The sequence below is a fragment of the Podarcis filfolensis genome (genome assembly GCF_964270895.1).
Source record: "Podarcis filfolensis genome assembly, chromosome: 2".
NCBI lineage: Eukaryota > Metazoa > Chordata > Lepidosauria > Squamata > Lacertidae > Podarcis > Podarcis filfolensis.
In genome coordinates, this window is record NC_139605.1 from 99,207,388 (window position 1) to 99,234,094 (window position 26,707).

Below are 26,707 nucleotides of genomic sequence, written 5' to 3' on the forward strand. Positions count from 1 at the left end.
AAAAGTGCCCATGCAATGCACACACACTATTTCTGGCGCACATCTGGGTCAGAGGAGCACCGGATAGAGTGTGTGCACATGCACAAGGGCACTCCCCCACGCAGAAGAGCATGCCTGTGAACATGCTCCGGTCGATCCTCCGACGGACAGAGCGTGGACAAGCCCATTGTTCAGTAAGCTAGCCGACCCTTGCTTTAACCACACCACCACACTGGCTCATCACAATATTAGTGATGGCCATTAATTTCAGTGGATCTACTCTGAGTAAAAGTTAGTTGAATATAACCTATGTATTATGGAGGAAAGTGAATCCATTCTTCTTCTTCTTCCACAAAAGCTCGTTGTTTTATTTGTCTGCAATTTGTCCGGCTTAATTCACTCTGGATGACCTCATGTGCCTACAAATTTCATCTGTTTCTGTTAAAAGGAGGAAATGTTAAGATATTTAGATTCCCCTTTAGAGAGTTTCATTTTATAGAAAGTTGCTTGGAACCTGAATTACAGATGGAAGCAGACAAAAGACATAGCAACTCAGAAACAGAATGGATTTTACCAGTTTTACTGTTCTAGACATTTAGGGAGGGAAGGATGAACCCTAATAATCAGTTCAGGAGCCCTTCTACTCATTCAATGCAAGAGGAATCCTGAAGCAAAACTCAGTTGTGCAAAGCCTGACCTAGCATTACATTACAGATTATGCGACAGCATCTGAATTACTGTCAAAAAACTGAAAATTGATACTTTTATTATTACATCCACCCCACAGTTAACAGCTTAGTGTTTCCTCTGCAAATATGATTAATTTTGTTCAGATGACATACAATGACAAAACTCATTTCTACTCTGAGTTCATGCTTATTTCTACTTGACTTTCTGGTAGGGACAGGTGGAACTGCTGCACTAGGAAAAGTAGAATTCAGAACAAGCTGAGTTCCAGTGCACTAGACATTCCACGTACATTGTGAAGTTTTAGGTGGAATCTGCAATCTAACTGGATTCTGAAATGGCACACAGAGGTACATGTGGAATGTCCCCAGACATATGTGCAGAGGGTTTTGATGCACCAAGAGACTACTGTTGAATGTTGTAATGCCTCTGGCATCCACCTTATCCGCTTCAGTTCAATCAGCCCCCCAATAATTTTGAGGCTTCCCAAGTCCAACTAATGCATGGATTCTATAGCACACGACCATGGACCTTTGTTGAAATGGCTTTGGTTGGCTTGCTGTGAGGAAATTTGAGCTCTGCTGAGAAAGCAACATAAAGAAAGTATTAGAAAATACCCACAACAGACAACGGGAACTTTTAAATTATGGGTGACATATCCGTATGTGCATCAGGAGAATTCTGGCCATTTGTGAAAAGCCAGCTGCTCTTGTGTGATCCTCTTTTCAATAGGTATCTCAAGGAATTGGTGGCGAGGGGTGGGGGGAGGACAGGACCATAATGGATCTTAAGGGAATTCTCAAGCCATCCATCTCCTGTCATATTTTGTACTAAAAATGTGAAGGGAGGTCGTGAAATCAATTTACTGTTTGGTTTGTTTGTTCAGATTAACCCAATGTCCCAAATAGGTGGTGTCTTCTGGCGAGCTACAGCCAGTTCACCTCAGGTTGTGGTTGAATGTGTTTGTTTGTACTTAGAGAGGGAGAACCTCCGCAAACGAATGGATAAATAAATAAATAAATAAATAAATGTACCAAGTGTAACAACTCACGATATTCGTGATTCAGCAGATGGCACTCAGCCTAAGACTCTGCAAGATGCTGCTCGGACGTGCTACTCTTCAGGTTCCTTTGCTGAGGAAGGCCTTAACAGAGGGCAGAGCATCAAAATGGCATGTACATTTTTAAAAACCATGTTTTCTTTGGTCTGTTATGTGGAGTTCAAAATATAGGTGTGTTTACTGCGGGTTAGATTGCTCCGAAGTAGGAGATAGTAGTCATAGTTCAATTAGGTATGAGTCAAAATTGCACCCACAACTTCAGCATCCTCACAAATGTTGTGAGGGGATAGGCGTGAATAAGAGTGCAACAACTGCACTTCTCACTGTGGTCAGAAATATTTTTTTTTTAAAAAATAAACCCAAAAACTATGGCTTCAGAGTGAGGACAGGAAGCATTGTCCGCATTGCCAGTCCTTCATGATGATGTTGTGGGATTCTGTGGTACAAGAAAGTGGCAGACACCACTGACATTGCGGACATTGCTGACTGGATCACAAAACAGGCAGTGAAAAGGGGGAGTAAAAGGGCATTTTTTAGAAACAGCTCCCACTTGCAAGCCAAAATAACTCTTTTCAGCTCATCTTTAATTCAGAGGTAAACCACAGTTTGGGATGTAAGAAAGCATTGATGTCCGCTCTGCCCTATATTGGTTGCTTGCAGTGCTATTTCCATTCTGCCGCATTTCAGGTGTCAACAAAAACTATGTGATTCATCTCACTGTCCACTATGACGAAATGTTATGTAATCAATTCTGTGATTAATTCTGTAATTAATTATGTCATCGTTGCTGTATTCCGCAGCATTCATTTCAGTGCAAAGCAAGAAAAAGTGCATATTGGGAGGGAGGGGGAAGAATGTCATCAATTAGGTGTCATTTGCAGACTGAAAACAACAATGGCAGCAAATATTAATCATGTGCATTGTGAACATGCTGTGAATAAATGAGCACTGGCAAATTCCCAATCCCATTTCTGTTTTTCTTGAAATGCTCCAACATCCATAAACACAAGGAATGCCATGACATGGGACAGTCACATACAGTGGGCACTAATATATCACTGAAAAGGGAGAAAGTTCATCACTCAAAAGCAGACACGTTTGTCTAAATTTTGTGTATGCTCATTCATATGTATAGATTTTTCAAATAATTTTGCAATATAATTTAAATATAAATACAATAAATCGCACCATAATGAGAAGTGTGTGAGCAGTTGTTGAAAGTACTAACTTCAAGGCCACTACTCTCTCTTCTTGATCATTACACTAAGTTTGGACGAGATAGCCATTCAAATAGAGAATTTCTTCAAATGGAGGACTGTCCTCTCTAAAGTTGGGCACATGGCCGTCCTATGGCAAGATTCATCCTTCCTTCCTTCCTTCCTTCCTTCCTTCCCTCCTTCCTTCCATTTCCATCTCTCCCCCCCTCCTGTCCAAAATCACACATTATGTACATATTTAAATGTATTTAAACATTCACTGGGTTTTCTTAACACATTTCCACCAGATACACATTGTGGAATGCATTGTCTCTCCAAATATAGATTTTTCAAATACATTTAACTATTTTCCTTTGAGGCAATAGGTGTGAAAGATAACTAAGCTCCAATCTCCGCATTAATCTGAGAGGTGCAAATCGGTTCTGTTTGCACTGAAGTTCACAAAGATCCAATTATTTAAGCATCTCTAATCATGACATAATTTCCAAGCCTTAGTCTTGGGTGAAGGTCTTTATCGGTGCCTCCACTACTTAAATCTGTGCACAATGAAAAGGAGAATTATTGGTCTGAATTTTACCCTATTTCTGCCCCCCCCTTTTTTTAATTTGTAAAGGAGGTAAGCTCGATGTGCTTTCCTATTCAACCACTTTATTTTTGGCAAGGTTCGCAAGAAGACTATACTTCAGCAATGTAAGCTTTTCTTCCTGGAGGCACAATACCCAGACAGGAGGAAAAGTAAATCAAGAAGACAAAATAAACACATTTTCTCATGAAGACTGTAAGCCAACTGGAACTTCCAATTAACGTCCCAGAGGCCAGTTGTTTTTAGTATTGAAAAATTCCACATGTAACACAAACACACACACATATTGCTTCAGTGACCGGCAGGCTGTGATAAAATTGAAAACTGTTGAAGATATGGCAATTAACATTGCACTCCTATCCTGGTTTACTCATAAATAAGTCTCATTGACCTCAATGACACACCCAACTAAATGTCAACAGAGCCAGTGAGGTTTCTGAATAAACTTGTATAGGACTGCACTGTTACACAAGTGAGTGTGCATAGGATTGCAGCAGAAAGTGTACTCAAATTCTACATATCTCTTTTAAATTGGTAAATATTGTGCAAAGCAGTCAAAGAAAATGACTTCTCTGGATGATTGTGACTATATCAAGTCCCCAATCAGCCTTCTTTCTTAATGTGAGAACCTTGCCTGAATCAACTCAGTTCACTTCATAAATTGGGGTACACACAACTTTTATTTTCACCCCCCTCTTTATCCAGAAAAGGCTCACATATATTAAATAAAAACAAGTCCCTGCCCTGCAATAAGAGCATAAGACTAAGCAGAAGATTGAGCTTCTAAAGCCTTGTTGACATGCAAATCCTATGGGTTGAACCCCAAAGCTGCCATTTCACTCACAGAGCATTCTTTCATCCCAGGAATACTTCTGCTAACAGGACAGGAAGGGTGGAAGGTTTTCTTTTTCCCCCTGTTCCTGGTACAGCCTCACCCCAAAACCTGGAGAGCCCCTCAGTTACCTGGAATAGTCTTTTTTGTGGTGCAGGGACAGTAGCAAGAAGGGGGGAATTCTAGGTATTTGACCTTAGGCGAAGCAAATTTTGATAGATCCCAGCGGGGCTGAGAAAGTGAAGGGTCCCTTTCCTTGCCTCGTGGTAAAACAAAATGAACAATCAACGTGGAGATTCCAAAGCACAAGGCAGGAGGCTAGGATGGTAGCCTGAAACCTCCACATTTCTGTGTGTGAGAATTATAGCCAGGTCCGGCTTTAGGTTTGATGAGGTCCTAAGCTACTGAAGGTAATGGGGCCCTTTATACAGTCATACCTCGGGTTGAATGCGCTTCGGGTTGAGCGTATTCGAGTTGCGCTCCGCGGCAACCCGAAAGTAACGAAGCACGTTACTTCCGGGTTTCGCCACATGCGCATGCGCAGAAGCGGCGAAAAGCAACGCGCGCATGCGCAGACGTGCCGTCACTAGTTACGTTTGCTTCTAGATACGAACGGGGCTCCAGAACGGATCCTGTTCATATCCAGAGGTACCACTGTATGTCCAGCTGTCCTTTGTCAACAACAAATAGTCACTGTTTTTTGTGTTGAATATATGCTATATGGTAATTTATGGACCGAATAGGTATCTAAAGCCATTTGCACATAACAAAATATATATTTTATCAAAGTAATTGATATAGAAATGAGCAAACCAGTGATATTTTAGGGAGCAGGCTAGCAGGCGGGGCCCATTACTTACATCATAGGAGCCTTCACAGCACAAAACACTATTGCTGTAGGTAGGTTTTATTTGTTTTTTATCTTATATTTTGGAAATGTACATCCAGGTTGTTTTTTCTTTAAATTTTTTGGGGGGCCCCGAGAGAGTGGGGCCCTAAGCTAAAGCTTGTTTAGCTTACACATAAATCTGGCACTGATTATAGCCAATGCTTAATTCAGTTGCATATGGATCCAGGGCTGGTCCTACCATTAAGCAGTGAAATGGCAACCTCAGGCTGAGTGTCATGAAAAGAAAGCAAATGCTTAGTTATTTGATGTATTATCATTGGAATTTTACTGCCAGGGAGAAGGAAAGAGGTGTTTCTGGGATTTTCTGTCTCAAGTGCCAAAATAACTTGGCTGGCCTTGGATACAGTTGACTAGGGGACGGGTGTCATTTGTTCCTTCACCTCAAGCAACCAAATGGGTCAGCCTGCATGGATACAGCAGGTAAGATATAAACCAAGTGTAGTGATATATTGAGGAGTTTCTTTATTGACAATAATCAGGGCTTTTCCCCGCAGCCAGAACTCACCAGAACTCAGTTCCAGCACCTCTCAGGTGGGTGCTGTTGCCATGATAAGAGAACAAGGGTGAGTTCTGGCATCTCTTTTTCGAGAAAAATAACACTTCAGGGCTTTTTTTCAACCAGAACTCAGTTCTGGCACCTCTCAGGTGGGTCCCATTGCCATTATAAGAGAACAAGGGAGGCGTTCGTGGTGAGTTCCGGCATCTCTATTTCTAGAAAAATAGCACTGCAAGTAACACAAAGTGTGTATATTTGGTACTTTAAATATGTTCCACTTTTTGACTGTGATCTTCTTAAGGAAGGCAACCAAAGCAGCCGCATGGATGCAATCGTAACTTGGCGTGCTGCAAACTGAGAGACCTTGTCTCTTTACATGGCCATGTGAAAGAAAAGGCAAAGAGGCAAGACCTGCACTGCTTCTTTTCCTCAGTAGCTGAAATTGAGTTTGAAGTCCAAGTTATGCAACAACATAGCATTGTCTCATTTTATTAGGGCCACTGGTTTCTGGAGGTCTTGGCATGGTTTTTCTCTCAATTAACACACTTCTCTTCTTTCTCCGCAGAATCCTTCCTGCTGTTTTGTATTGTAATAAAATGCCATCATTGCAAGCTCCACACTAGATTTCAGTTTGGGCGACTGTGCTCTGTTTCATAACTGAAAGGGGATTTTTTTTTTTTTAAGAGCGAGAGAGAGGACTGAAATTTGCAAGAGCAAATAAAAAAGAGAAATCAGTCTGAATTTGTGCTAATTGGTTCTGAAGAAGAAGAAAAAACACTGCATCTATATCTTTTAAAAGGAAAGAAAGGAGTCAGCAACAGAAGCCAGACAGTAGCTGTGTCTTTTGGCAGCAGGAGTAATCTAATAAAACATTCACCTTTCAAAAAAAGAAAAAGAAAAAAGTCTCAGTCCAACAACCTCTGGACACTGGTACGTCATCCCGGCAAGAAATATATTCCACTCTTGGTTTGTGTTTCTTGGACCAATGTAGCTTAAGATGGTTGTTATCCCAAGACCATGCCACCAGAGTTGGAATTAATAATATAAACCAGAAGCGTGAGCTCTGATTGACAGGCTTGATTCTCTTAATACCCCGTAGTGGGTCTTCTACCACGGTCAGAAGTTAAAATTTATTTTGACAAGCTTTCTGCTGGTTATGGAGGCTAGAAGCTTTATACAGGGGTGTCCCATGATTAAATATCTGGCATAGATTATCAACAAAACTCAAAAGGAAAAGGCAACTTAAGGCTTCTTGATGACAAACTAGATCCTGCAGAGCCTAGAACTTGGTTTTAATTAAGTTATTACCTCTCTTAATAGGAAGGAGCTGTGCCTTTGTCCCTGCACAAGCTGGCAGACAGTAAATACACATGGAATGTCAGCAGCTTGCTTAAACGGAGGCTGTTTTATGGAATGCTGAAACAAATATGTGGAGATTTCCTTGCCCACGAACAATACTTGCTGGTTTTTGTTTGACTGGATGGTAGTGAAATACAGAGTTTCTCAGGGCCACTCATCAGAGCTGGCCCAAGACATTTTTTCCGCCTGAGGTAGAGCAACATGTGGCACCCGCACTCCCCAAAACTGTCATAGGAACCTAGAATGATCCTGTTATGTTGCCACCTGAAGCAGAAAATCCTGCAAGCATTTTCCCCACCCCTGGCAGTAAAAATACAACGGGAATAAATTAAATAGCTAAAATTTGCTGCCTTTTAAGGACACCCATGGTGCCTGTGATGATGACTGCTTGGTGGCCGAACCAGCCTCATCCCTCATAAGAAATCTGAGAGGTAAGGTGAGGCTGTGTTAAGAAGAGTAATGGTAGAGAAAAGGCATGTCTGGCCCTTCCACGAGGCAAGATGAACCAACAAACACACCTGTGGGATCTGATGGCAGATGTTTTGGGTCCAGTCAGCCACTCCACTCTGCAAATGCCTGGATCTCCAGCTAGCTGGTCCCCTACCTTGCCTGTCTCCTCCAATGAAAACTAAGCCTGAGCATTCTTTCTCCACCTCCTGTTTTATTGGTTTGGAAGGAGAAGAGCAGGAAGTGTTGAAAGAGTGGAAGGAACAGGCAGGAAGGGAAACAGTGGGGTAGCACAGGAAACACAGCTCCTTCTGTCTGCTGCTTTTGCTTGAGTGCTAACCTGCATAAGAGGGCCCGAGCCCAGCAGCAGAGAAAGAATGGCAAAGTGTGTGTGTGCGTGTCTCCTCGGAGGTAGGTAAAGGTAAAGGGACCCCTGATCATTAGGTCCAGTCGTGACTGACTCTGGGGTTGCAGCGCTCATCTCGCTTTATTGGCTGAGGGAGCCGGTGTACAGCTTCCAGGTCATGTGGCCAGCATGTGGCGAACCAGAGCAGCGCATGGAAATGCCGTTTACCTTCCCACCAGAGCGGTACCTATTTATCTACTTACACTTTGATGTGCTTTCAAACTGCTAGGTTGGCAGGAGCAGGAACCGAGCAACGGGAGCTCACCCCATCGCGGGGATGCGAACCACCAACCTTCTGATCGGCAAATCCTAGGCTCTGTGGTTTAACCCACAGCGCCACCCATGTCCCTAGGAGGTAGATTAAAGTGCAGAATTCAGCAGTCAGCTTGCTCACCGGGGCAAGACAGCTTGAGCATTTCACACTGAGCCTAGCTTGACTTCACTGGCTGTCAATTAGTTTCTGGGCCCAATTCAAAATACTGGTTTTGACCTATAAAGCCTTAAACAGCTCAGGATTGCAATACCTCAAGGGCCACCTCTGTCCATATGAACCTACCCAGACCCTGAGATCATCGCCTGAGGCCCTTCTTCATGTCCCTCCTATATAGATAAAAGAAAATGACTGCCTTGGTTTCTTCCATCTGTCTGTCTGGTCGTTTTAGCTGTATCTAGTTTTGAAATTGTTTGGTGGGTCTTTGGACCGCAATAAAGTTTTGATTTGATTTGATATGAGAGGTCCGGAAGGAGGCAACATGAGAAGTGGCTCCCTGTTTGTAAAATGGTCTCCACAGGGAGGTTCGGTTGGTGCCTTCGTTATACCACTTTAGGTGCCAGGCAAAAATGTTCCTCTTTAACCAGACTCTGGGCTGAATGGCATCTGGTGCACTTTTAAAATGTGTTGGGGGAGCATCACTGGGTTATTTTTATTTTTATTTTTATTATGTATTTTGTGTTCTATATTGTGTTTTTATGTTGTAAACCACCCTGAGACCTGTGAGTATACAGCAGTATACTACTACTACTACTACTACTCTTACTCCTCCTCCTCCTACTACTAATAATAATAACTGGCCCAAGGTCACTCAGTGTCAGTGGCGTAGCGTGGGGGGTGCAGGGGGGGCCGGCCGCACCGGGCGCAACATCTGGGGGTTAGGGTTAGGGGGCGCAAATCCACGGGTTAAGGGGCGCAAATCCACGGGTTAGGGGGCACAAATTACTTGCCTTGCCCCGGGTGCTGACAACCCACGCTACGCCACTGCTCAGTGTGGACAATATTGGCACCAGGATTGTTTCATTTTTAAGAATTCTGGAATGACAGCCAGTGTCATTTCCAGAAACAGTATTCCTGAGGAAAACAGCATGGGCAGGAGGTACCTTTTAAAGCTGTGATAAGGCGGGGGGCGAGGGATTGTCAAAAAGATGAAGAAAAACCTCCAGCCACCTAATACGTAAAGGTGCAATCAAATAGCAAATCACATACATTTACAGGAGACAACCGGTGGAGTACATGCAGCACACCTTGAATAAATGCCTTTTCTGAAAAACTGCAAATGTAATTAGTAGTATAGCTCAAACATATCCAGGAGATTTTACGTGTGCTATAGTATCCCCCCCCCAAAAAAATAAAAACTTACCTATTCATTTCAACAGACTGCACAGTCATTTATGTTGATCCCACCAGTTAAATCTATTGGGAAGCCCAAATATATTTATTAATACGTGTGTATAGTTTTATTAGGCCACTCTGTAACTGGAGCAAATTACAGGAATTCGCGAAGTCAGCCATGGAAGCCCTACCCCCATTAATAATAATAATAATAATAATAATAATAATAATAATAATAATAACAACAACAACAACTTATTTGTACCCTGCCCATCTGGTTTGGTTTCCCCAGCTACTCTGGGCGGCTTCCAGCAAAGATTAAAAATACATTAAAATGTCACACATTAAAAACTTCCCTGAAAGTAGCTGGTGAATCTTTTGCTTTTAATACAGGAAAGATATCAGAGTTGTTTGGGGCACTACCTATCTGCACACAAACACACTCAGTCATGTGAGCAAATGTTATCATAGCATCTCCTTACCCTTTGGGCCCATGTATGCAGACGGAAATCCAAAATACGATGTGTCTTTGGAAAGCACATTTCCTCCTTCTTGTCCCCTAGATTTCATCTTGAACTCATTTATGTTTGACTCTTGCATGCTGATGTCTTTGACACCCCAATGGTGAGATTTCAAAGCCCCGTTCCCCTCCTCCCCTTTTATCTGTAGCTGAATGAGACATCTTAGTAAGCAGGAGAGATAAAGACGGAAGCTGCAGAGTCTGGAAGCCGCACAGGCACGGCCAGCTGTGAAGAAAACCTGTTGAAGTTTCACAGGCAGCTCGTCTGGCTTCAAGCAACTGCAATGGCTCACTTTTTAATAATTATTTTGAAAGGGTATCAGTGGAGGGGAATAAATGGCTGTCAAAACAGCTGAATATCTTTTCTCTCTCCTTCTCTCTCTCTCACCCAACCACCCAATCTCAGTCTTATTTCCCTATCAAGTTATTTTTGGTTCTTAAAATTGTGTTCAAAATATAAATGAGTGGTACATTTAAATAGGGGCATTTTAGATAGGGGCATTTTAAAGTGCCTGTATCACTGATGAAGTAGCTTCTAGTAAGTCATGCCACAGTGAACTAGTTAGCCACCACAATATTGCAACAAATAATGTATGTGCATGTATTCATTCTTTATTTTATTTTTAAAAAATCATTTTTGTTAAGTTTTCCATTTTAACAATCCAATCAAATCACATTAAGTATTCCAAATTATACATATCAATTAATCCAAATATTCTGCCGAATTATTAATTTTTTATTGGGACTTCCCATGCTTCAAATTCAGGGGAGCTCTGATCACCTCATATCTCTACTGCTTTAATAGTCATTTCTAATAGTTCCTTTAAATCTTCCTGTTGTTTTCCTTCTTTCACAGCCTCTGAGTTGTTTCCACAAGTGAGTTGAAATAAAATGATAAGTTTCTGTGTGGATTTTATGTGTATGTGTGCTGGTCCTGGGGAGGGTACCGTGCGACGTGGTCTGAGTCCAGTCCTGGGTCAAGGTTCTGGAGGCTGTCCATCAAGGGCAAAGCAGGGTCCAAGGCAAGGAGCTGGGAGTGGTCAGGAACTCCAGAAGAGCAGGTCAGGGTGCTGGCAGGAACAGGTTTCCAGTGACGTTGCTCCCGCAACCTGGGACAGGGCTGACTGGCCTTTATCTCCTCTGAGGCCTAGGGCGGTCCCAGCCCACAGGTGACTCACCTCCCCTGGCCTTAAAGCGAGCACTCCTCCTGAGAGAACTTAGTTCCCTCTGCCTCTCTGCGCTGAGCCTCTGCAGCTCAGGAGAGGCTGGAGGGTTACTGGACCCAGAGGCAACCTCACCTCCCCCTGACAGGGCTGGGAGAGGAGCACCTGCAGGCAATGGGTCCTCAATCACCTCCTGAGCCAGAGCGGATTCAGCTGGTGTCTGCTCCTGAGGATCCAGCACAGGTGGGGGCCCTTCAGATTCAAGCCCCTGCCCCGGCTCAGTCAGCCCTGGAGGTGGGGGCTCCTGTACAGGCTGGGATTCCCCCGATTCAGCCTCTGAATCAGATTCCCAAGCCATCACAGTATGATACCCCTCTGTCCATTGCAGCATCTCCTCACACGCTGGTATTTCTGCCGAATCAATCCAAAAGTCTTTTTCCTGCTGGCAGTATTCATTCTTTAAGACCAACCAGGTACAACTATTTACAGTGGTACCTCTAGTTGTGGACACAATCCGTTCCAGGGTGCCGTTCGCACCCCGAAAGTATGCAACTAGAGTGATGCTTCTGCACAAGTGCGGAGTGCAATAGAGCATTTCTGCGCAAGCGTGAAGCGTGCAGAATGCTTCTGTGCATGCGCAAAGCATTCTGCACGCTTCTGCGCACGCACGCGGCAAAACCCAGAAGTATACACTTCTGGGTCTGCCACGTTCGCAACCCAAAAAGCCACAATGTGAAGCAAACTCAACAAGAGGTATGACTGTATAGAACAATATGAAAAACAAATTTTAAAATCATCCTAAAGCTCAATAGCAAAAAAAGAAGAACATCAGCAGGCAGTAAAGGTTGAAGCCAAATACCAGGCGTTTAAAAAACACCTGCCCACCCACCTTAAAGGAATAAGAACCATTTTACTTGGCAAGCATATCATTATTGGACTCTGCAGACTTCGCTGCCTAGTGGTAGGCAGGAAGAACTGTTGGTCTCGTTTGTATGGCTCCACCTCTTCTTCAAGAGAAAGCTTCTGAGCATCTACTTCAAATCCCTTTATCCCTTGATAGGGATGGATCTTTCCATTTCAGAAAGGATCTGGAAGGATTTGTCACTTCGGGGCCTATAAGTTTCTCATTTTCCCCCATCTTAAATTCAGTTTTCCAAATTTCTGCAGCAATTTGCAATAATAATAATAATAAATCCTTGTGAAAACTCATTTTGGTGTGAATTTCTCCTAATAAATCTTTTTTTATGCGGTTTTTAACTAATGCACACTTTTTTGTATGTTATTTTCACTAATGTGCTCATTTTTATGCACACTTTCCACTAATAGAAGCATTTTTGTAAACCTAGTTTAATTGACGAACTGCATCACAAAATTCGGAAAAGTGTGAATTTTTGGAGGATAGCTGTGTTTCAGTTCTCATATGGTTTCAGAAAATATGAATTTTATCACCACCCCTTATTGTTATATTTTATCTAGTTTTGTGCACAAGAAGATCTCGCATTATTTTGTACAAAAAAACTCGTCTGTACAATGTGAGGACATTTCTTTCTAGGTAATTGGCTCATGCATCCAATTTTGTCACCTACATGCATGAAGCACCTAGGAGGGTAAACAGAAGAGAAGTTTAAATGAGGCAGATTCTGATTCTGTGAGGAAATGAGTCTTACCTTTTTCCTAGATTCTTCAGCCCCCAATTCAAGATAAAGCAGCTTTGATGTCTGGGGAGGGACCTGCTGGATGTTTTCCAGCCTTAGAACCCTGTCAAGAGAATACAGAAAAAAGAGTATTTAGTCGATTCAGAATTCACTGTATATGCTCAAAAAGAACCTAGTCAACCATCTATGTAGAAGTGAATTCCATAGAGCTCAATGAGACTTACCCCCTCAAGTAAAATATAATATATACCGTACTTTTCTGTCTATAAGACACCCCCGTGTATAAGTTGCCCCCTATTTTGGGGGACTCAAATTTAAGAAAATGGGGGAAGGTGGTTGAGCTTTCTTTAGGGGGGGTTGCCAAAAATTGCTCACCCTCACGCATCGCTAAATCCACCACCCATCTGTCCCATTGCCAATCACCTGCCCAACTGCCGGAGCAACAGCCAATCAACACCACCCATTGATGCAGCAACCTGGAACACACACAATAGCCACTGACAGCCTCGCCAGCAACCAATCAAACGTCCACCCTGTGCACTACTCATGTATAAGATGACCCCCACTTTTTAGCATGATTTTTAAAGAAAATAACATAGTCTTATACACTGAAAAGTATGGCATTTCTCTTCCTCTTTTGCACAGAGAGCAAGCTTTGAAAAAACAGTGAATTAAAGATAAGTTCATGGCCATTTATGAACATGTAGAGGGAGGGAAAGAGCCTACATGCTGTTTCCATTACTCATGCCACCATCCCAGCATACTGGCTAGGCTACTCCTTCACTAAACTCCTGGATTTCAGCAGTGAAATTCCAGCAGGGATAGAGTATGTTATGAGGAAGCATAGGGACATCAACTGCTGCCTCATTTCCGCTTCCAGATAGGGGAAACAGATGAAGGAAATTTTGTGAAGGGGACTAAGAGCACTCTGGAAATCTCCAGCAAGACGAGATGTGGATCAACCACTCAACCACATATCCTTCCCTGTCTAAGGGCCAATTTTCATTGTGGATGTTTTGAAGCAAAACTATATGCATGATAATATAGTCAACCAATCCTGGAATCTGGCTATTGCCCATGCAACTACTGTTTGAATAAACAGGAATACAAAGTAAATAGAGTTACCATTCTGGTACTCTTATCTGGCACTGTGTTTTGTTTTGAAGAAAGCATTCAGGCGCTTAAGTGGCTGATGGGGCTTGCTCTAGGTTTTCTTTTATTTGCAACTTGTACCCAGCTGTATAATGGGTTTTTATTCAATTACATAATACTCAGAATAGATCTAATGAAATTAATGAACCTAAGTTGCCCATATGTCTATTAATTTCAGTGGGCCTAAGTATGACCAAGGGACGCGGGTGGCGCTGTGGGTAAAAGCCTCAGCGCCTAGGGCTTGCCGATCAAAAGGTCGGCGGTTCAAATCCCCGCGTTGGGGTGCGCTCCCGTTGCTCGGTCCCAGCGCCTGCCAACCTAGCAGTTCGAAAGCACCCCCGGGTGCAAGTAGATAAATAGGGACCGCTTATTGGCGAGAAGGTAAACGGCGTTTCCGTGTGCTGCGCTGGCTCGCCAGATGCAGCTTTGTCACGCTGGCCACGTGACCCGGAAGTGTCTCTGGACAGCGCTGGCCCCCGGCCTCTTAAGTGAGATGGGCGCACAACCCTAGAGTCTGTCAAGACTGGCCCGTATGGGCAAGGGTACCTTTACCTTTACCTTTAAGTATGACCAACTCTAGCTATAACCCATTAATTATCATGGTGCATGGTTTTTCCATTTGGGCTGCATCACATGTTTAAATTACAACAGTGTTCATGGTGTTTATTTGTTTTAGGGTCTTGTTGGACGTCAGTTAAGGTGCCTTCATTCTATGAAAAATAATATGATACTAAGGGGTAGATGATAGATAGATAGATAGATAGATAGATAGATAGTTGAGATTTACCATTGTTAATTGGTTGATGGATCACTTTTGGAATTGGATAAACTGAAATGTAAATACAGCAAATTTCCTGAAATCAGACCTCACAAGTGATCCAAAACAGTGAGCTGGGGGGTGGGGGGAGCCATGTATAACAATGAGACCATACCTCCTGGAACTTCCTAAGACTTTGGGAAGTATTGGGGAACCACCTCCTTTTTCCTAATGAGTTGAAATAAGACCTTAAAGATACTCTAAGCACTGGATGTTAACTTACATTTTGTGCAATGGAAATTCTACCCTATGTGAATTTTTGTCGCTGTTTGAAAAAAAGAAAGAAAACTGGTTTGCTTCTGCCCTGACTGCTGCCTATCATGTGGTTTGCTCAGATTTTCACTTGGCACAGAGTCCCCCTTCATAAAATCAATAACGGACAGCCTCTGGGTGGATGCATCTGTGGCCACGAGCTGCACACAAGGACTCTAACATAACCCCTGTTCCAATCATGCTGCCAAACCGAGGCCATTTCACGAGCCATTAGATGTGACAATAAGGATGTATGGCCCCCAAAGGAGCTCTGAGAGTTAAGTTTCTCAGAGCATGGAAAATCAGATGGGCCTGTCTCAAATAAGCTGCCTATCTGGGTAACATCAAGGGTTCCCCCAATGTTCTGTAATGTGGCTGATAGTTTGCATGCCTGAAAACTGCATAGGAATGCAATATTTCCTACTCGATGTGTGGTTTGTTCCCTCTGCTCCAGCTGTATTTTCCTTGTCATGTTCTTGAATTCTGACACCATTTAGAACAAGCCGGTTATAGCTGTAGAAAATGCATATTCCTTAGATTTTATTTTTTTTCAAGGAGCGCATTGCATCAAAAGAGAGAGAGAAATGGAAAAAGATTTCGGATCTATTGGCAAGTTTCACCTTTTATAACATCTCATTTTATCAAGGGGTGGTTGGGTGAGTGGAGAGTGGAAGGACGGGCTTGGCTTGGTTTGGCATCAGCGTAGGAATAAGAACATAAAAACCTCCACTGATTGTCACAGAGGAAGAGAGAAAGAATGATGACAACATTACTGTCAGTAGCTCACCGCACACTGTAAATTAAAGTCGGCAGTAGGCACCTAAGCATCATTTCTGTCTGATTCATTTAAGGAACACAGTAGCTATACTTAGGTGCACTGTCTGTTTATTTTGCTCTTCAGATTCCTTTCTCAGAAGCACATAGAGACATAAAGACACTCAACACATCTGGCAAAATATAAACCGTACTTAAATCTGAAAAAAATCCTATTATTCTGAACATACAGTCAGCCTACATCATATTCCAAAAAGCCTGCAAAATTTTCTTTATTTTTATTTTTTTAAAAACCTGCACCTATGTACAGGAGTCATATTTGTTCAGCATAATATATTCTGCTGTTGGTTGGCAAATGACACATCACTTGGTTTCCAGTAAGATGCAAACGCATTCCAGGGCTTTGATGAATGCAGTATCAAGTAATAACACACGTGTGTGCTTCACCAGTTGGTAGAGCATCAGACTCTTAATTTCAGGGTCATGGGTTTGAGCCCCACGTTGGGCAAAAATATTCATGCATTCAATGGGGTTGGATTACATGGCCCTTGTGGTCCTTTCCAGCTTAGCAATTCTGTGATCACAGACACACGTCATGTAATGTCTGTTTTCTAAATCAACTAATTCAAGATTGTTATACTCCACTCTTCCTCAAATCTGGAGTTCAGGGTAGCTGAACACTGAGGTCCTCCTCCGAGGGCCTTCTGGTGGTTCCCTCATTGTGAGAAGTGAGGTCAAAGGGAACCAGGCAGAGTGCCTTCTTGGTAGTGGCGCCCACCCTGTGGAATACCCTCCCATCAGATGTCAAGGCAATAAACAACTATCTGACTTTTAGAAGACATCTGAAGGAAACCCTGTTTAGGGAAGTTTTTAATGTTTGATGTTTTATCGTGTTTTAAATATTCTGCTGGGAGCTGCCCAGAGTGGCTGGGGAAACCTAGCCAAATGGGTGGGGTATTATTGATAATAATAATAATAATAATAATAATAATAATAATAATAATAATAAACACATACAATACATCACTTAAAGACATAACAACAGGAAAATATAACAATCAGTAAAGCCACACCTTAATAAAGTGAGAAATGTCTGGGTAATGCTGTTTCAGTTTTGGTTTTGGTTTTTGTTTTTTTCAAAAAAAATTATTAGTTTTCCAAATTTATAACAAATTCAATTTTGGTTTTGGTTTTGGTTTGGGCACTGGCAGAGAAAGGAGGGTGCGGTGAGAGCAGCCCGCCCCAGGTGTCATCTCTGAGGGGAGGTGACATCGTAGTGCCATCCCCTGGGACACTCGCCGTGGATGGCGTCCACCACCCTGCCCCCCATGGGTCATGTGGATCTGGTAGATTTGCATGGGAATATGAACTGGAAAGATCCCACCTCACTCCACATTGCTACCGTATTTTGCTGGTGGTTATCCTAGACATGGTCACGTGCCCTGGGAGTCAAACGTCCTTGAACACAATGGAACTTCAATTGGAGGAAACAGCCATGGGCTTGCAATGCTCATTCCAGTGTAGGCCACAAGACTTTCCTTGCATGGCCAATCACTTGCGCTGGGCTGGGGCCAGTGTCTTGTTGACAAGGCTCAAGAAGCTCTCTTCCCTCCCTGTCCCCGCCAGCCACAGTGGCATTTGTCATAGCCCTGTGGGCAACTTTGTCTTCCCTTGCTAACTTCGAAGAGTGCTGCCTCATGCCGTTGATCTCTTTTATTTATTTTGAGCCCTAAAATGCGACTGACCACAGAACGAAGAGAAGGACGCCTATCTGGCAGCGAGTCTAGGAAAACGCTGGAAAGTTATTCTTGTTATTCTTTGAGTCTGATGTTAACACAATATTTCTGGACGATGTGATTCTAAGGAACAGCACCGGCGGCCACTAGCTGGGCGTCTGCCCTGCTTGAAACAAGCAGCTGCACATTTTCACATCCTGTCCAGAGAAGGCTGCTGTAATAGCCTGTGAAACGCAAAGTTTGCATTGAATAAATCTTTACTTGACCAGACAAAATGTGGGTCTGCAGGGTGATTCCACAGTAGACCTGCCCTTTCACTTCCTTTCCGATTTAGTAGACTTTCTGAGCGTACTTATACATTGGGAGCAATGCAGCTGGACTGTTTAAATAAGAGAGAAAACTCAACATTTTAAATAAGGAAACCTCAGTGCCTAGTGCTTTTTGTTTTTTTAATGACCCAGGCTGCTGGGAAGCCACACCTCCTGACCTCAAAATTCTGCTTCTTAAAACTGAGAGCTGTCAAGGCAGAATAGATTAATGGGATGGTCAGACCCTGGACTGTAACACTTCGGTGTGTGTATTTTTGAATGTTCCCTGACATAAAAGGCTCCCTGCACAGAATAAGCTAGAACATTAGGGAGATCTATACTAAAATATTATCTTACGATGTGCTAATTTACTGCATGCAAGAAGGATATTGTTGTTTCAATGCGGGAAGTGTTCAAAAAAATTGGGCACAAGCCACGACTTAAAGTGAGACAGTCCTAGGAAAACTGTATAAGCATCTTGGCTTGGTTTCTGCACGTGGGAAATATATTTGTGAATCGGTTTTCTCACTAGATGGCATTCACACTAGAGCTGCAATCTGAAGCATAATGTCCAAGTTCAGGTGTGAAAATACCATTCCCCCCCCCCTCTGAACTTGCAAGTTTTATATGTGAATTTAATTAAAGCTGGCTAGCAGGGAGAGCTCCAGGTTTGAGGTTATTGAAAAGGTGCCCCCTGGTATCTCCCCAGCCCCAGGCATACCTGGCAACAGTATCTACATCTGGGAAGTCTAGGGCATTATGGGAAATTCAAAATGGTGGGCGGCTTTCCAGATACAGCTGCAGTAGCACCTAGAAGCAGGTGGCTTAGGTGGATAGGAAGGGCAAAGCAGGCATACCTGGCAGATCTAGTGGGCTCTGCCAGGGTTGTGTGGGCCTCGGCAAAAAACCCAGAATAAACAAGTCTGGCTGTGTGTATTGGCCTTCTGATGTTAGCTTTTGGCACTCAAGCTTGCATGCATCTTTATTAACATGTTCTATGCCAGTGATGGCTAATGTTGTTGCTCTCCAAATGTTGGTCTACAACTCTCATCATCCCTGACTATTGATGACACTGGCTGGGATTGATGAGACTGAGAGTCCAAAACATCTAGTGGGCTCCACATTGGCTACTCCTATTTCTATGTTATACAAATCTAAATGCTGTTAAAGGATTTGTCTTCAGTCTCATAGACTAAGAAATTCTGAATCGAAACAGACAAGTATACGTGAATCCAAAAAACTAAGAACGATTAATCAGGATCATAAAAACCATAATTTGTTCTACTCAGCTTTGTTTGCCTTTCATTAAGGCATCATTTGATACACATCCTCAACAGAATTGTTTTAAGAAACCATAGCAAGAAAAATAGTGAAGTCACAAAGGATTTTATCTTCAATATTCTTAAAATGTGCCAAATATTTTACAACAGTCTTTTAATTCAGAAAATAATTTAACTAAAGCACTTTGATTTTGAAGCTTGGATAGCTGTTATCTCCTGAAAATTCTAATTACAGACACTTCTCAATTTTCCTTTCAACTGTGACAGAAAATGTAGTAATCTGCTGCAGATGGGTTATTCCTCTCAGAAAGGAAGAGGCTACCCTACATCATTCCGGTGTAACAAATGTAGTGCAAAGACTCGGCATATGCAGAGATGCTTAAATGAGATGCAAGCTTTGTGAGCCATTACATAGGGATGTAGGAGAAGCTCAGTTTGGTTCACATTTTAATGTGAAACATCCTAATTCGCACTTCCTGAAATTATATGTGAACTGAAACACAGCTATCCTTTTCTGAATTTTGTGATGAAGTTCTCCAACCAAAGAATGTCTAAAAAATGTGTTTTAGGGGAAAGTGTGAGTAAAAAGGCATAATTAATTAGTGAAAGCAGCAGACAAAATTGTATCGTTTTAACGAAATTTGCTTGCAAAAGTACGTGCATCCAGAAAAATTCACACCAAAATACTGGTGGATTTTCATGTGAACTTTTAAGAAACAGACTCTCAAACTGATGCAGGACTGTGGAAAATGGGGAAAATGAGAAACTGGGAGAAACCAACACTGACAAACCCATCCATCCTTACCACCCCATGAACTGCAGCCTCTCTCTATAGAATCCACTGCCACTGGGTACAAGCTTAGTCAACCAGTACTTGCACTGGTTTAGCTGTTGTCATTCCTCAATACATGGCTGGTGAGATGTGCCCACTTTGTGCTGCTTCAACCTAGTAGGAATTTCTGATACGATTTGAGCTTGAATAATTGTCACTGAGGGAGTCGGATCTGAACTTCTCCAGGTGTAAGCTGCAGCTACAATCTTACAAATTTGGCAAAGGGTGCATGTTATGTTTGCTGGTCCTTCAGCAAGATCCTCCACATTCCACAGATATCAGAGATAGTATTAAGCAGAACAAGGTGGTAGAATGAGGTTCTGGACTGCATCAGTTCATACTGCAGATGGGCAGTCATCATTTTGAACGTCTCCTTACATGTCGAAAATAAAATTTACCGCATGGATTTGAGATTGACCATGCTTGAAAGCACCTAGGGATCTTAACACGTGTTCAGGAACATTGATCACAGCCAGTGCTCAGTCCCTCAAAGAAGATAATAGGAAACCTCAGCATGTATGAAGCTCTGGATTCCAGCCACACACACAAAAATAGATTTCATATTACTTTAGATACATTTAGAGAAAAATGTTGTTGACTGTAATTACCTCAAAATTAGAAAATGAGCATTTGGAACTTGTGCCAGTTCGGGTTTCTAAATCTGTCTCTGTTCAAGAATGTGTTATGACGAAAACATGGCCAACTTTAATAAAAGCAGGTATGTTAACAGAGATTTGGTTTCACCAAATGTCATTTGGCAGAGTCCTGTGGAATGTTTAATACGACATTGTTCTTATCAAGCAGCTCAGCAAGAGACAGTTCCTTGGAAACATCGGCCGCATTTATTAAAAGCATTTGGAAGGTTGCACATGAGAAAATAAGGTCAGACATAATAACATCCATATTTTGTTGGAGGGGCTGCTTGGACTTCCCCACCTGCTGAATGCTCTAGCCACCCTACTGAACGAATGAAAACATACCTGGCAGCAGTTCTACTCCAACCTGTTGAAAGTGGGCAAAGGGAGAAACATTTGAAGGCTTAACCTGAGTGTGTGTGTGTGTTCGCGCGCATGCACAATTGCTACTGCTAGCTGATAGACAGAGCTGGGCGGGGGAATGGCACACACACACACACACACACACACATATATATATATATGTGTGTACACAGTCAGGGGGCAAGTACTGTATTTTTCGCTCTATAAGACGCACCAGACCATAAGACGCACCTAGTTTTCGGAGGAGGAAAACAAGAAAAAAATTATTCTGAATCTCAGAAGCCAAAACAACAAGAGGGATCGCTGCGCAGCAAAAGCAGCAATCCCTCTTGCTGTTCTGGCTTCTGGGATAGCTGCACAGCCTGCATTCGCTCCATAAGACACACACACATTTCCCCTTACTTTTTAGGAGGGAAGAAGTGAGTCTTATAGAGCAAAAAATACGGTATATATTTCTGTCCAGCTTACTCAAATCCAATTGCAATCTAAGAGAATTAACATTAAACCAGGCACGGTTGGGAATACTAATTGTAATAATCCTTACCATTGACAGAGAATGTGCAAACCACTTTACTTTACACTGTTGCACTAACTTTACAATGATTCTGTAAAGTAGGTGTTAGTTATTTATTTTTAAGTCCCTGTATTACAGATGGGGAATAGACACAGGCTGAGAGCTAGATTTTGCTAGGGATGGGGGGAAATGGTCTATTTCAAGTCCATGGCCCTTCTTATTCCATCCCATTTCTGCAATAATCTTTGACTGATAGATTGATTTAAAATCCTTACAGAAATTCACAGTTGAATATGCATTTGAATTGCCTCTATCTCTAAGCACGCATTTCCAAATGCATTTTCCTCTCAAAATACTTTTTAAATGCATTTTGATGTGCTTTTTCTTTAGCTGATTACTGCATTATAAAATTTGGAAAAGGGCAAAAACGCAAAGATTTGATCTATGTGTTGGTCCAGCTGGTACAAATCAGGTCAGTTCATATCGGAAGCCACAACAGTCAAATTCCCGAAGTATATCCCAGAGGCTGTTAAAAACCACCCTGTGACTTCAGGACTTTGTCAAGCTTTGAATGGAGGATTCCCAGGTTCAGAAATCCGTCTCTCAGTCAATATACAAGTTGAGCTCTGAAAAAATTCCCAGCTCTTGTTACTTTTGGTGAAATCGCTTGCCTTCGAAGTTTGATATTATAGGTTTCAGTCACGGGTTGGCCTCAAGTGAGGGTTGCTCCAGGATTCCCCAAACTTCTCAAGGTGGAGAGAAACAACAGCAGGCTGAGTCTCTTCATCTCCCACTGATTTGGCAGGCAAAGAAAAGATCATTCCTGAGAATGTGTGGTTTGGCTTGGCTCACTCACCTAAGTTATTTTAAGCTCCTCCATCCTCACCCTACCACCACTGCACCTGCTTTGTGGTTATATTGTAATCTGTTAGGGAGCCTGGATGGTCGTAATCATTCTTTTTCTTTTTTTTAATAGCATCCAGTTCAGACCCATGCAGAAGATAAAGGGAATCCCCACCAGAGAGAGAGAATTTCCCAGTTTTGATACTATGAAAATACTTTCTAGATGCCTTGTAGAAAACGTTTTGCCTCCTATTTTCTAAAGTGGCCAGAATTCATGAGCAACAAACAGTATTTATTGTCAACAGAAAACCTAAACTGATCTGCATATCACAAATAATATAAGCAAAGGTAATTACAGTGGTACCTCTGGTTACGTACTTAATTCATTCCGGAGGTCCGTTTTTAACCTGAAACTTTTCTTAACCTGAAGCACCACTTTAGCTAATGGGGCCTCCTGCTGCCGCTGCGCCGCCAGAGCACGATTTCTGTTCTCATCCTGAAGCAAAGTTCTTAACCCGAGGTACTATTTCTGGGTTAGCGAAGTCTGTAACCTGAAGCGTATGTAACCCAAGGTACCACTGTACAGCATTAGATGTTTTATGGTCAGAAATTAAAAGCCACTTGAGGAGACATGTAGGCCTCTGCATGGACTCTGAAGGCTCATGTAGATCTCTGCTTGTCCCACCACTTTCCCCCAGGGACACGGCTGGTGCTGTAGTCTAAACTGCTGAGCCACTTGGGCTTGCCGATCAGAAGGTTGGCAGTTCGAATCCCCGCAATGGAGTGAGCTCCCGTTGCTCTGTCCCAGCTCCTGCCAACCTAGCAACCCAGCAGTTCAAAAGCACACCAGTGCAAGTAGATAAATAGGTGGCAGGAAGGTAAATTGCATTTCAATGCACTCTGGCTTCCATCATGGTGTTCTGTTGCACCAGAAGCGGTTTAATCATGCTGGCCACATGACCCAGAAAGCTGCCTGTGGACAAACGTCAGCTCCCTTGGCCTGAAAGCGAAATGAGTGCCGCAACCCCATAGTTGCCTTTGACTGGACTTAACCGTTCAGGGGTCCTCTACCTTTTACATTCCCCCCCCCCCCCCGGGAAACCTGATCTTTGCTGCTGAAAAAGTGAACCCTCAGGCAGGATTTGCATGTTCATCTCATAGGAAGCTGAGATTGTTCCTTGTAATATCCCTAACCCAAGTTTTGAGGGGTAGGTAGGAAGGGGCATCTCTCTCCCCATTATCTTTAAGATAACAGACTGTATAAGGCATATAAATGAGTTTGTAGCCATTCTTGTCTCAAAATGTTCCCCATCCCTTGCTATCCCACATATCCAATCTCTATCATTTGAATGTACAGCAGGATGAATGGTCCTTTTCACGTGTTACTGTAAAGTGGGTCATCTGAGTCTATTAGCCAGGAAAGTTATCGGGATGCTTTCCTTGAAGCTCTTTTTTCTTTCTTTCTTTCTTTTGAAGGACATCTGTCGATGCACCTGTGAGGAATTTGGGCTGTGATTCTCCACACATTTTCCAGGGAGTAAAACTGAATAGGACTTCTGGGTAAACTGCACAGGATTGAACTATAAACCCAGGGATTTCTGGCACGTAAAGTGGTTGCAAAGATTTGTCATTATCACCATCATCAAATAAATCCTTCAACGCTATTAAATAATAAAAATAAAAAAACCCAAATTAAAAGAGATTCAAGTACGTTGCACATGGGGTGTTAAGCTACTGATTATTTTCCATCCCCTTTCCTAGTATTTGGGAGAGGAACAAAACATACACGCAATACTGCTTAGTTGAAAGAAATTGGAGAGCAAACACAAAAGAAATAAATACATTAAACAACAACAAAAAGTCTCCTGATTTGTCCCAGAACAGCCCTCTTCCGCCACCTAGAGGAAGGGAGAGATCATGGTTTACTTTTAACTTTGCTGTTACACCCTAATTGTTTTAAGAAACGGCCTTGCTAAATGCTGGGTATCACTGTACATCAAGCCAAACTCAGCTCACCATCCATCTATGGCATAAGGATGTAAGAAGATTCTAGCTGCATCAGGCCAAAGGTTCATCTGCTGCAGCATCTTGTTCACACAGTGGCCAACCAGATACCTATGGGATGCCCCAAAGCAAGATTTGAGTCTAAGAGCATTTTCCCTTCCTTTGGTTGCCAGAAACTGATATTGAGAAGCATTGCTGCCTCTGATGATGGAGGGCAGGCTACCAAAGACTTAAATATCTTCAGTGCCGGATTTCTGTATAGGCTAAGTAGGCTGAAGCCCCGGGTCTCTAAATCTAGGGGGCCTTGCCAGCCTGCCCGCTCCCCAGTGCCACAGTCTCCCCTCTCCCAAAATTGCAAACCCAAGACTTCATGTGAGGGCAGGGCAACCTGGGCCTCTAAATCTAGGGGGCCTCGCCAGCCTGCCCACTCCCCAATGCCGCAGTCTCCTCTCTCCCCAAACTGCAAACTCAAGACTTCATGCAAGGGCAGGGCAACTCAGGCCCAGCAACTATGAGACTCAGGGCTAGCCAGTGGGGCCCAATTTGAAACAGTGGGGCGCAACTGTAGGTTGTTGTTTTTTTGTAGGACTGTGTAGGTTCACAGTCAAAGTCTTATAGATATAAATAAAATCCATCTAGATTGCCCTGGTGTGGGGGGGGGCCTTAGGAGCGGTACGCGGGGCCCAAATTGCTCCAATTGCCTTAAGGTCAGCCCTGATGAGACTGTGCAAGGGTTGGACTGACAAGCCCTGCACCTTCTAGGTCCCTGGTGTCACTATTCAGAATACAGACTCAAGGACTTGTTATGAAAATAAAGGGGGGGCACTTACTGAAAATCAGTTTTGTCACCTCTCCCCCCAAACCCCAAGACAATGAGCCCAGCCAGCTTTTATTCACAGTCGCATAAGCACTACACTACAGCATGGCCATAAACCTGTACATTCAACTGCTGAAATATACACCCAATATGTAGCAATGGAGATTTATGTTACTGCTTTATGAATGAACACTATGTTTTATGAATGGACCCTGCATTTTGTGAATTACCTAAGAGCCACCAATAGGGAGCTCTAGAATCTGACAGCTAACCAATTGGGTACTACCAAACAGCAACCCGTGTTGCTAAAAGCAGGTAGCCAGCAGGCAACGCTTCAGCTCAGCCTTTGCACTGTTTACTGAACACCCCCTGCTGTGCAGATAATGGAGAAAGCTCATAAATTGTATCTCTTCTGGCATCCTGGCCAACTCTATTACACTGGTGTAAACCCTGGTGCACCAGAAGCCCAGAACAGCAGCAAATAAAATCTGCTCATACGTCAGCGACTGATAAGACTTGTCAACCAGTTCTTCCAAAGTCTTCCTAAATTATAAAGTTCCAAAATACAGGGCAAAGGAGAACAGGTCTGGGAAGAGCGAGGTATACAATGGGCACCACCAGTGAAAAGGCCGTGCTCCGTGTAGCTCCTGCCCTGTCATTTGATAGGGTGCCCATTTGTCCTGCTTTTTGACATGGAATGTTCTCTATTGGAGTCTCCAGGTCCAGTACAAAGACCATAAGAAGGGAGAGCAGGGACCTTGAAGTTCCCAACAGCTGTTAGTCAAGCAAGCAAGCAAGCACACATGTCACCTTTGTCACAGTCAGGATGCCTATGTTCTGGCCAGGCCTGCACCCAATCTTGTTTTTGTACAATCTTGTTTGTTCTCAGTAACTTAAATTATATTATCAACATATACAAGCAGAAATTTTTTTTTTTCCTTCCAGTAGCACCTTAAAAATTTGTTTTGACTATGGCAGACCAACACGGCTACCTATCTGTAAGCAGAAAAATTGTTTTCCTTCATTTGCAAGGAATCGTACAAAACAAAGTGGCACTAATAAAGAAAAGTTCCAGGGTGGCAACAGAAAGCAAACTAAAAATGCTTTTGCAGTTCATCAAAACTATCCAGCAATATCAAGTTATAGGAAAACTGGTGCTATTAACAGTAATCCTTCTAGTTGGTTAATTGGTTCAGCAACTTCCATGAACATGACGTGTGATGCCAATTATTTCCCCAAAGAGTTAAATTATAACTAATCAGAGCTGCAAATGACAACAAAATATCTGTGAAAGGAAAAGGAGCAGGTTTGCTCAAGTGTGTTGCAGGTAGAAATACTGTTTGTAATGAAGTGAGAGCAGTAGTTTACTTGCTCGAATTAACAAATAAGAAAGTTTTGAGAATTCAAAATCTAGATTAAAATTGATTACTTAATTGAGAAGGGGAGTGTAACAAAACACT

At 42.7% G+C, this 26,707-nt stretch overlaps 1 protein-coding gene and 1 long non-coding RNA gene across 2 annotated transcripts in view; both read left to right on the plus strand.

Annotated features, from left to right (window-relative positions):
- The first annotated feature begins 992 nt into the window (after positions 1-992).
- On the plus strand, positions 993-6,499 carry LOC310755721. The gene is made up of 4 exons (XR_014544467.1): positions 993-1,398; positions 1,734-1,841; positions 5,547-5,688; positions 6,330-6,499. It is a non-coding gene; the product is annotated as an uncharacterized lncRNA (long non-coding RNA).
- A 14,692-nt stretch (positions 6,500-21,191) lies between these two features.
- The window catches only part of LOC310758140 (craniofacial development protein 2-like), a gene marked incomplete at its 3' end in the record, with an annotated part of 100,938 nt that continues 95,422 nt past the window's right edge, over positions 21,192-26,707 (plus strand). The window contains exon 1 of the mRNA XM_083604072.1: positions 21,192-21,230. The remainder of the gene's footprint in view (positions 21,231-26,707) is intronic.